General features: G+C 51.4%; 1 long non-coding RNA gene across 1 annotated transcript; it reads left to right on the forward strand.

The window, feature by feature from the left end:
- Window positions 1-1,378: 1,378 nt before the first annotated feature.
- Window positions 1,379-10,073, forward strand: LOC128929505 (uncharacterized). Its single transcript, XR_008476119.2, has 3 exons — window positions 1,379-1,536; window positions 3,724-3,840; window positions 8,182-10,073. It is a non-coding gene; the product is annotated as an uncharacterized LOC128929505 (long non-coding RNA).
- Window positions 10,074-11,182: the final 1,109 nt, after the last annotated feature.

Consider the following 11,182-nt stretch of genomic DNA (forward strand, 5'->3'; position numbering starts at 1 on the left):
TCCCCCCCGGCCATAACCGGGTGCTGTGGACCTTCCTCTGTGGGTTTTTACCCCAACTGTGGCTCTACTATCTGAGTAGTAGCTGCTTTTCTTTTCAAATATTATTTATGACAATGTATAAACATTTACTCAAAAAACAAGTGTAAGAGCATTCATAATTCTACAAATCTAGGTGGGTTTTTTTTTTCATTGTTTTGCATTTTGTCATCCAATCTGTGCAGATGCATCAATATTTTACAGTCTCACCACGGCAAGTTGGAGGAGCAACTGTCAAAGCTGCCTGTACCCTTTTCCGAGGGCTGCCGTAAGCAATCACCGCACACGGGGTGGCTGCGAATGACAGAAATTACTCTCTCCAGTGTTGGAGGCTGCCAGTTTGAAGTCATGGTGTCAGCAGGCCCATGCTCCTTCTGAAGGTTCCAGGGAGGATCCCTCCATGTCTGGCGGCCCCAGCAATCCTCAGGGTTCACGTTCCCTAGCAGTAGACTTGTTGCCACACTCTCTGCCGCTGGCATCACGCGCTGTCCTTTCTGTATGTCCCTGGGTCAGGCCCTGACCCAGTCACCACACATTGGGTGCTTTCCTAACACAGGGAGCTAATCCAAAGGAAGCCTGTCCCAGTCACTGTCTGCACCCACGTGTCATCACATGGCTTGACTCTTTTAGGTGGTAAAGTCTTCATCTTTTTAAATGTTTAAACGTTTCAATTTTTTCATTGAAATGACAAACAGACATTTGTCTTTGAGAGGCACACTGCCTCTAGTGATTTCTGATGATCCGTTACCGTTATTACTGTATTATTTTTACACAGGATTACAGGAACTACTGAAGGGTTGCTTTAGGACCTGCCCACATTAGTGACGTCCCCTCTGTCTACGTCAGACCTTATTTGGATTCTTCTCATTTTGGTGTCTATTCCGAGGCGCCCAGGACTGGGATCTGCCAAGACGTGTCACATGTTTCCTGTCCACGCCGGAATTCATTTATGTCCATCACTGCTTTCAGTTCGCTGCACGGGGGCAGAGCTCCTCAATTGTCCAAAATGTCCTTGGCTCCAGAGCTGGCCCTGTGCCATGGGGCAAGGGGACCAATGGCAGATGGACTGGCCACAAATCCAAGTCCCTTTTCAGTTACTTTTTGCCAAAGCAGAAAAGTTCCTTTTGTCTCATTCGGGGAAAAAAGTGGGGCAGCTTCTCCTCCGTGTGCCTGGGGGGACATCCCTTAAGACACTTGGGGTTGTAGGGGAACCCCAGTCAGGCTAACACAGGGAGGGGCTTTTTGGTCTATATCAATAAAGGCAGCAATAGCGTGGGTGCCGGGTACAAACCGAAGGCAGGTCTGAGGGTGTTTCTGGGAGCCCAGTGGCTCTGTTCCCACCAGTGCCTGCCGTCCTCAGGCTGGCTTCCACAGCGCCGCCTGCTCCTCATCCTCAGCCCCGGGCAGGGAACATTCCTTCCTCCAGTGGCTGGACTCTGGTTGGCTGAAGTCTCAGAGGCCAGGAGAATGCTGGAGAAGGTGGGAAGGGAGTTGAAGCCGGTAAGAATGGGTACGCTGGGTTCAATACGCCCCCTCAGTTCATGGCCACCTAACACCCGAGACTGTGACCTTATTTGGAATAGGGTCTTTGCAGACACAATTGAGTTAAGAGGAGGTCATGCTGGATTCCAGCGGGCCCTGAATCTGATGGCTGGTGGCCTCAAAAGGTGGGGAAATCTGGACGTAAAGAACGCCAAGGGAGATGCGAGTGGAGATTGGAGTGACGCATCTACCAACCAAGGAGCGCCGAGGGTTGTGGGGGCCCCTGGGAGCTGGAGGGGACAGGGAAGGACCCTCCCCTAGAACCTTCCGAGGAGCACAGCCCTGCATGCACGCTGACGTCAGACTTCTGGCCTCCAGAACTGTGGGAGAATGAAATCCTGCTGCTTTGCTTTCAGCCCCCTAGTTTGTGTAGCTTCTCCTGGCAGCTCCATGGCATTGCAAGTGGAGAAACAGCCATGCTGGCTCCCAGCACGCAGTGACAGACGAGGGCTGAAAGCTCGCTCCGTCTCAGTGCTCCGGCGCCCTCCACCGCCTTCCAGGAGAAGGCCCAGCTCTGCTGGAATGCCCCCCACAGCCACAGATGTCCTTAACCTATTGACACAATGGTTCAAATGAGAAGGAAAATGTATTCCACGTGGGGCCTGCGGCCTCCTCTGGGAGCCCCCATTCCCAGGATTGGTGTTGTTTATCCTCTGTGAACGGGGCCACAGAGCTGTCACTGTTTTCTTCCCTGCGTAAACACCTGGCACTCTGGAGTCAGGGAGGGACTCGGAACCCTCTCTACGTGCCTGACTGTGGCAGTGCCCTCAGCTACCCCCCCAAATATTCTATTTCTAATAACACTGTGAGCTGAAAACTCAAGTAGCCAAGGTTGTTTGAATTGTGTTTGGGTGTAAGTAGGTTGGAAGTGACAGCTCGGGGCTCTATTATCACCGAAAGCCGAAAGTCGTAAGATTTAGTACCTGAGCTCTCGAATATTTAAATCAACTGTTCAGAGGCCTTTAGAATTGCTTCCTGATTCCGGGTCCTGTTGCCCTTGGTGCAGGGAGCTGTCCCCGCACCTGCTTGGGCTGGTTTCTGACTCCAGCCCCAGCTGCAGAGCTGTTAAGCGCTGAAGCTCAGCCCTTCCCGTGTTACTGAAACACCAGGGGTTCAGTTTAGGTCCTGCTGTTCACTCCACCGAAAGCATGGCAGACAATGAGCCTTGCCAAGGAAGAAGGCTTTAATTAGGTGCCACGTGAGATGGGAGCTCAGTCTCAAAGCCATCTTGCTCTGGCCGACTAAAACTGGGGGTTTGTACAGCAAGTTAGAAATGTAATGTATGGGAAAAACAGGAACTCAGGAGGGGTAAGGAAGCAATCATGATGAAGGCGGAGCCTCGCTTCTTGCCTGCCATGCAGTGATCTGGTGAGTTTCAATTCTTTGATACTTTTTAGTGGGGCAGGGTCCTTTCTGAGGAAAGAACTTAGATAAAACAAATATAAGTTTCAAGCTTAAAGACCAAAGGGGTCAATTTCTATGTGTATCCCTAAAAAACTGTCTATGGGACTGCTGGGTCAGTTTCACCTCTCACAGTTATGGAAGCTGCCCTGGAGCCCCGGAGCTCCAACCTCCCCTCCACTCCTCCCTCCTCCTAGGGAGATAAGCCTGGGTGAGAGCCTCCACACCTCTCCCAAGGGTCTGTCTGGCATTCTGCAGGTTCCTTTGGGTGGGTGGTTTCCAACCAGCATAAATTTCTGGAGTCCGGTATGGAGATGAGGTTGGAGGGCGGAGCGTGTGTTGTGCAGAGCTGCTGGCCCTCAAAGGTCCTTAAGGGTCTGGCTCACAGGCAGGGGAAGCCCAGTCAGGGGGCGGCTTCTGGCCCTCAGCCCACACGTTGAGAAAACGTGTGACGTGGCAGTGGCTACCTGCTCCTGCTTGTCCTCTGAAACGAGTCATGCTACTCCCACGTGAGTTTTGTTGATCCTGGGTCTCAGGTCCCCTTTTCCTCGTTTCCTCTTCTTGAGCAGGCACCTGACTCTCCGCCGGCTGTGATAGATCAGCAGTGAGGCCGGCTTCAAGTTCTTCAAAGGAGGGTCTGAAACCCAAGTCAATAGGAAGTAACTTGGCTGCTTTGATTTTTTTTTTAATGTGGTAAAACACATAATGTAAAATGTACCCTTAACTTTTTTTTTTTTTTTGCAGGGTCTGCTTCTGTCACTCAGGCTGGAGTACAGTGGCGTGAATGTGGCTCACTACACCCTGACCTCCCGGGCTCAAGTGACCGTCCCCCACCAGCCTCCTGAGTAGCTAGGACTGTAGGTGTGCACCACGACACACTCGTTTTTTTTTCTGTAGAGATGGGGTCTTTCAGTATTGCCCAGGCAATATTTGAGTGCCCCTGGACTCAAGCAGTCCTCTTACCTCAGTCTCCCAAAGTGCTGGGATTACAGGTGTGAGCGGCCATATCCGCCTCCTTCCATCATTTCTAAATGTGCAGTTCTGTGGCACTACATACACACTGTGCAGTTCTGTGGCACCACACACACTCACACTGTGCAGTTCTGTGGCACTACACACACACTGTGCAGTTCTGTGGTGCTACACACACTCACACTGTGCAGTTCTGTGGCACTACACACACACTGTGCAGTTCTGTGGTGCTACACACACTCACACTGTGCAGTTCTGTGGCACTACACACACACTGTGCAGTTCTGTGGCACTACACACACACACTGTGCAGTTCTGTGGTGCTACACACACTCACACTGTGCAGTTCTGTGGCACTACACACTCACACTGCAGTTATGTGGCGCTACACACACTCACACTGTGCAGTTCCATGGCGCTACACACACACTGCAGTTCTGTGGCACTACACACACTCACACTGTGCAGTTCTGTGGTGCTACAAACTGCAGTTCTGTGGCGCTACACACACTCACACTGTGCAATTCTGTGGCGCTACACACACTGTGCAGTTCTGTGGCACTACACACACTATACAGTTCTGTGGCACTACACACACTCACACTGTGCAGTTCTGTGGTGCTACACACTGTGCAGTTCTGTGGCACCACACACACTCACACTGTGCAGTTCTGTGGCACTACACACACACTGTGCAGTTCTGTGGCACTACACACACACACTGTGCAGTTCTGTGGTGCTACACACACTCACACTGTGCAGTTCTGTGGCACTATATACACTCACTGTGCAGTTCTGTGGCGCTACACACACTCACACTGTGCAGTTCTGTGGTGCTACACACTGTGCAGTTCTGTGGTGCTACACACACTCACACTGTGCAATTATGTGGTGCTACACACACTCACACTGTGCAGTTCTGTGGCACTACACACACTATACAGTTCTGTGGCACTACACACACACACTGTGCAGTTCTGTGGTGCTACACACACACTGTGCAGTTCTGTGGGGCTACACACACTCACACTGTGCAGTTCTGTGGCGCTACACACACACTGTGCAGTTTTGTGGCGCTACACACACTCACACTGTGCAGTTCTGTGGTGCTACACACACACACTGTGCAGTTCTGTGGCTCTACACACACTCACACTGTGCACTTCCGTGGCACTACACACACACTGTGCAGTTCTGTGGCGCTACACACACTCACACTGTGCAGTTCTGTGGCGCTACACACTCACACTGTGCAGTTCTGTGGCGCTACACACACACTGTGCAGTTCTGTGGCGCTACACACACACTGTGCAGTTCTGTGGCACCACACACACTCACACTGTGCAGTTCTGTGGCACTACACACACACACTGTGCAGTTCTGTGGCACCACACACACTCACACTGTGCAGTTCTGTGGCACTACACACACACACTGTGCAGTTCTGTGGCACCACACACACACTGTGCAGTTCTGTGGCACTACACACACTGTGCAGTTCTGTGGCACTACACACACACACTGTGCAGTTCTGTGGCCCTACACACACTCACACTGTGGAGTTCTGTGGCGCTACACACACTCACACTGTGCAGTTCTGTGGCACTACACACACTATACAGTTCTGTGGCACTACACACACACACACTGTGCAGTTCTGTGGCGCTACACACACTCACACTGTGCAGTTCTGTGGCGCTACACACACTCACACTGTGCAGTTCTGTGGCACTACACACACTCACACTGTGCAGTTCTGTGGTGCTACACACTGTGCAGTTCTGTGGTGCTACACACACTCACACTGTGCAATTCTGTGGCACTACACACACTCACACTGTGCAGTTCTGTGGCACTACACACAGTATACAGTTCTGTGGTACTACACACACACACTGTGCAGTTCTGTGGCGCTACACACACTCACACTGTGCAGTTCTGTGGTGCTACACACTGTGCAGTTCTGTGGTGCTACACACACTCACACTGTGCAGTTCTGTGGCACTACATACACTTACTGTGCAGTTCTGTGGCGCTACACACACTCACACTGTGCAGTTCCATGGCGCTACACACACACTGCAGTTCTGTGGCCCTACACACACTCACACTGTGCAGTTCTGTGGTGCTACACACTGTGCAGTTCTGTGGTGCTACACACACTCACACTGTGCAGTTCTGTGGCACTACATACACTTACTGTGCAGTTCTGTGGCACTACACACACTCACACTGTGCAGTTCCATGGCGCTACACACACACTGCAGTTCTGTGGCCCTACACACACTCACACTGTGCAGTTCTGTGGTGCTACACACTGTGCAGTTCTGTGGTGCTACACACACTCACACTGTGCAATTCTGTGGCGCTACACACACACTGTGCAGTTCTGTGGCACTACACACACTATACAGTTCTGTGGCACTACACACACACACACTGTGCAGTTCTGTGGCGCTACACACACTCACACTGCAGTTCTGTGGCGCTACACACACTCACACTGTGCAGTTCTGTGGTGCTACACACACACTGTGCAGTTCTGTGGCGCTACACACACACTGTGCAGTTCTGTGGCGCTACACACACACACTGTGCAGTTCTGTGGCGCTACACACTGTGCAGTTCTGTGGTGCTACACACACTCACACTGTGCAATTCTGTGGTGCTACACACACTCACACTGTGCAGTTCTGTGGCACTACACACACTATACAGTTCTGTGGCACTACACACACTCACACTGTGCAATTCTGTGGCGCTACACACACACACTGTGCAGTTCTGTGGCGCTACACACACTCACACTGTGCAGTTCTGTGGCGCTACACACACTCACACTGTGCAGTTCTGTGGTGCTACACACACACTGTGCAGTTTTGTGGCGCTACACACACACTGTGCAGTTCTGTGGCGCTACACACACTATACAGTTCTGTGGCGCTACACACACACACACTGTGCAGTTCTGTGGTGCTACACACACATTGTGCAGTTCTGTGGCGCTGCACACACTATACAGTTCTGTGGCACTACACACACACACAGTGCAGTTCTGTGGCGCTACACTCACACTGTGCAGTTCTGTGGCGCTACACACACTATACAGTTCTGTGGCACTACACACACACACATGCTGTGCTGTTCTGTGGCACTACACACACTCACACTGTGCAGTTCTGTGGTGCTACACACACTATACAGTTCTGTGGCACTACACACACACACACACACTGTGCAGTTCTGTGGCACTACACACACTCACACTGTTGTGCAGCCGTCACCACCTCCATCTGCAGAACTTTTCCATCTTCCCAAACGGAAACCCTGTCCCCACGAAACACGGATGCCTCCTTTTTCTCCCCAGCCCCTGGCATCCCTTCCACTTTCCATCTCACTGGCCTGACTCCTCCGTGCTCCTGCCATGTGCGGCTTAGCAGCCCTGCCCCTGAGACCAGCTCACCACACTCCACACAGTGTCCTCCAGTGCATCCGTGTCACAGCATAGGCCAAAATTGTCTTGCTTTCACAGCTGAATTTGAATCCACTTTTCAGGTTTTTCTGACACACCAAAGTGTGCAAAGGACTGTGGCCGGGTCTACTGCTGCCTGCCATAGCCCCGAAGCACTCTGCACCCCAGTCTTGCACACGGCTGCCTGTTCCCTGCCTCTCCTCCTCCCTACCTGGGAGCAGCTGCCAGGCCACAGCCCGGAGGATGGAGAGAGAAGCACCTGGGTGCCTATTCTTTTTTTTTTTTTTTGAGACAGTCTCACTCTGTCACCCAGACCGGAGTGTGGAATTCAGTGGCACAATCTTAGCTCACTGCAACTTCCACCTCCCAGATTCAAGCAATTATCATGCTTCAGACACCCTAGTAGCTGGGATTACAGACACACACCACCACACCCAACTAACTTTTGTATTTTTAGTAGAGATGGGGTTTTGCTATGTTGGCCAGGCTGGTCTCGAGCTCCTGACCTCAAGTGAGCCACCTGCATCGGCCTCCCAAAGTGCTGGGATTACAGGCTTGAGCCACTGCGCCCGGTCCATTTTTTTTGAGATAGGGTCTCCCTCTGTCGCGCCAACTGGAGTGCCACGTCTAGCTCTCAGCTTACCACAGCCTCAACCTCCTAGGCTCAAGTGATCCTTTCACCTCAGCCTCCTGAGTAGCTGGGACTACCGGTGCACACCATCACTGACAGCTAATTTTTCTTTTTCTATTTTTCGTAGAGACGGGTTTTCACCATGTTTCCCAGGCTGATCTTGAACCTCTGGACTCAAGCGATCCACCCATCTTGGCCTCCCAAAGTGCTAGGATTACTGGTCTGAGACACCACGCCCAGCCTCGTTTTTACTTCTCCCAATTCTCAAGGATAGTCTCGACAGGCCTCCGTGTTTCCATTTGAGCACAGAGACACACTGAGAAAAATCCAGTGGCTTTTCACATAGAGCATGGACAATTAGCCCCTGCTGGGCCGGGTTCGTCATAGGTAACACTGGGAAAAATAACAGTATTTACTCCACAGCACTGATTTGAGAGCTAAAACCGGATAATTTATGTATGGCACTTAAACACGGTGTCTAGAATTCGCGAGGGCTCAGTAAGAAGGAGCCGATGTTAATATTATTAACACCATAATTTAAGAGGAAAAAATTCAAAGTGTGGTCCATGCCTGTATTTCCGTTTTATGCAGCTATTAAAAATGGTATTTACATTTTGTGTTTACAAAATTGTTTAAGGCATGAGGAAATTTTTATGTTGTTACATTTAAGTTTCCAAAATCATATATACTTTTTGATTTCAATTATACTTAAAAAAAAAACAGTAACAAAAACTAAGGAGGAAATATGACAAAATATCAACAGTGGGTGTATCTGGGTAATGAGATTGTGTGTAACTATTTTCCTACTTCTCTCTCCTTCAATCTACTTCCCAAGGAGCAGATAACTGTCTCTATAATTATAAACATAATAAATTGAAATGTAAGTAAAGGCAGATATGCACTAATTGAGCCTTGTTTTCCCAGATCGTAGTGGCCCAGCCTGGGCTGCAGGTGAGAATGCCCCAGGAGCTTGTTCTCACCCAGGTTGGGGCCGCCCCCGACCAGAGTCCTCACCCGCGGGTGCCACCGACGGGCTGATGAGAAACAGCTGGCAATTTTTAACCAGAATCTGAAAGTGGCTCACTGGTGTTATCAATACACACATGGCATCACTCTTATTTTAAAGTCACAAGCAGAGTCAGTGCAACTGCAAGAGTAGAGCCGATTGGCTGAGCGTTTGTAATCCAAATTATCAGGGCCTGGGGAGCAGGGGAGGCTCCCAATAAGTGCTGATCTCAGCACTGGGCAGCCCTTTGTCCCCGTTTTGACCTGTTTCGCCATTTCTTTCAGTTGCCACCCTGGCTGTTTCTAAGAAGCAGGAATAAGAAAGAGCCTCCGAGGAAACTGAAGAGGCCACAAGTCAATTCTGTGCCCAGCTCAGACTGTGGCCGATGCGCAGAGACACGTGGGCTCTTGGAGGGTGGAGACGAGAGCCAGGCAGCCCCATGCTCCGCCCGGCAGAGCCCCCACACTGCGCATCTACGTTCTCCACAGCAGCCAGCTCCAGGCACAGGGCATTCCCGCTGCACTTGCCAGGTGATTGGCTCAGGGCAGTGATCTCCATGGGTCCTTTTGAGGATGATGCTGAGAATCTTGGTTTTACATGTAGGAACACAGCACTGCCAAGGTTGGACGTCACTCTTCCTGACACCTGGGGCATACATGAGGAGAGCTTTCAATGAAGCTTCAGATGTTTCCAGTGCTTCAGGAGGGGCCCCGAACGTATGGGTCCTCCACGCTCCCCAGCCCTCAGCACTCGGCTGTGTTGTCATTCACAGCCCAGCAACTCACCTTACAGAGGTCAGGAGACAGAGGTGACTGTGTATCTGCTTATTAATTCACAGGAAGCCTTGACCCCATCAGTGCCGAGTCCCAGCATTTTGTTGAGCCACTTACATCGAGACAAGACATTCGTGCTGCATGAACTCAGCAGTGACTGGCAGAGTCCTGTCATCAGCATTCCTCCTGGTGGTGTCCTTTTAAGCGTTATCTACACGTGAATAAATCATGGAAGCATGCCGTGCTGGTAGACTTTCCTTTTCCTGTGAGTTCATGGTTTTCTGCGAGGACTTTCCCATCAATTTGGAATCCAGGAACACATCCCTCGGCCCTGCATTTACAGACCCCATCCTCATCACTGAAGTCCCCATATCCCCTCTCCAGATCGATACCCACAAAGCACCACCCTGAGATCACCTGACTTCCCTGCCTTCAACCTTCCAGGCAGCAGCGTTCCCAGGAAGGGAGTGACCCCAGGCCTCTGTAGGAGAATTACAAATGGTGGCCGACCCTTGGTTTTCCAGAGTTAGACCAGGTATGAGTCTGAGAGCCCTACAAGCCCAACTGTGAGCTCTGAAATTCATCATGGGGTCATTTTCTCTATTTGAAGTAAAACTGGAGAAAGTGATATTTCAATCTCCATATGGCGTTGCTAATTTTCCAAAAGGTTTGGGCTGAAACAGCAAAGAGCAGAATGGAGTTTTCTTGCCAGGGGAGCAGAGCACATCTGCACCACCTCAAGGAGCGACGGGCACAGCCCAGCTCTTGCTCTCTGGAGTTCCCACGCAAACTGGTGGAGGTGCTTGGAGCACCTGTCAGAGGGCTGGGATCCAGGATCCAGGAGGGTCCCTTCCCAGCTCCCAGGCCCCCACCACCCGTGGCAGACAGGCTACGTGAAGCTTGGCTTCTCTGCCTATGAATGGGGACCACGCCGGGGACCAGCGCTCACCCACACTGCCCGCCCACACCCAGGCTCAAGGTGCTGGAGTGTGTGGTCCTTTCCCTCTGCCCTGGTAGGTGTGGCCAGCAACGCTGCGCAGGCCTCTCAGGAGTCCGGCTGTGGTCCTTTTGCTAGTTCTGGAATCTGGTCCTTGGGGTTGCTGGGTTTTGTTTTGCTTTCGGGATGTCAAACACTGGCTATGATTTCCACAGTTCAAATGGTCCCTAACATGGATGCAATCCCGAAAAATAAGGTGACGATCCCTGCACATGCGTACGGCCATTTTAAAGACACACGTGTTCGCTGTGCTGTGCCCCAGCCTGTCAGGAGCGCCTCTTCCGCAGGTGAATACCACCCTGCACGTCCTGCCCCTCAGCCGGTCACCCGGCAATGCTCTGTTTTCAGAAAG

The sequence above is a fragment of the Callithrix jacchus genome, chromosome 13, assembly GCF_049354715.1.
Source record: "Callithrix jacchus isolate 240 chromosome 13, calJac240_pri, whole genome shotgun sequence".
In the NCBI taxonomy this organism is placed as follows: Eukaryota; Metazoa; Chordata; class Mammalia; order Primates; family Cebidae; genus Callithrix; species Callithrix jacchus.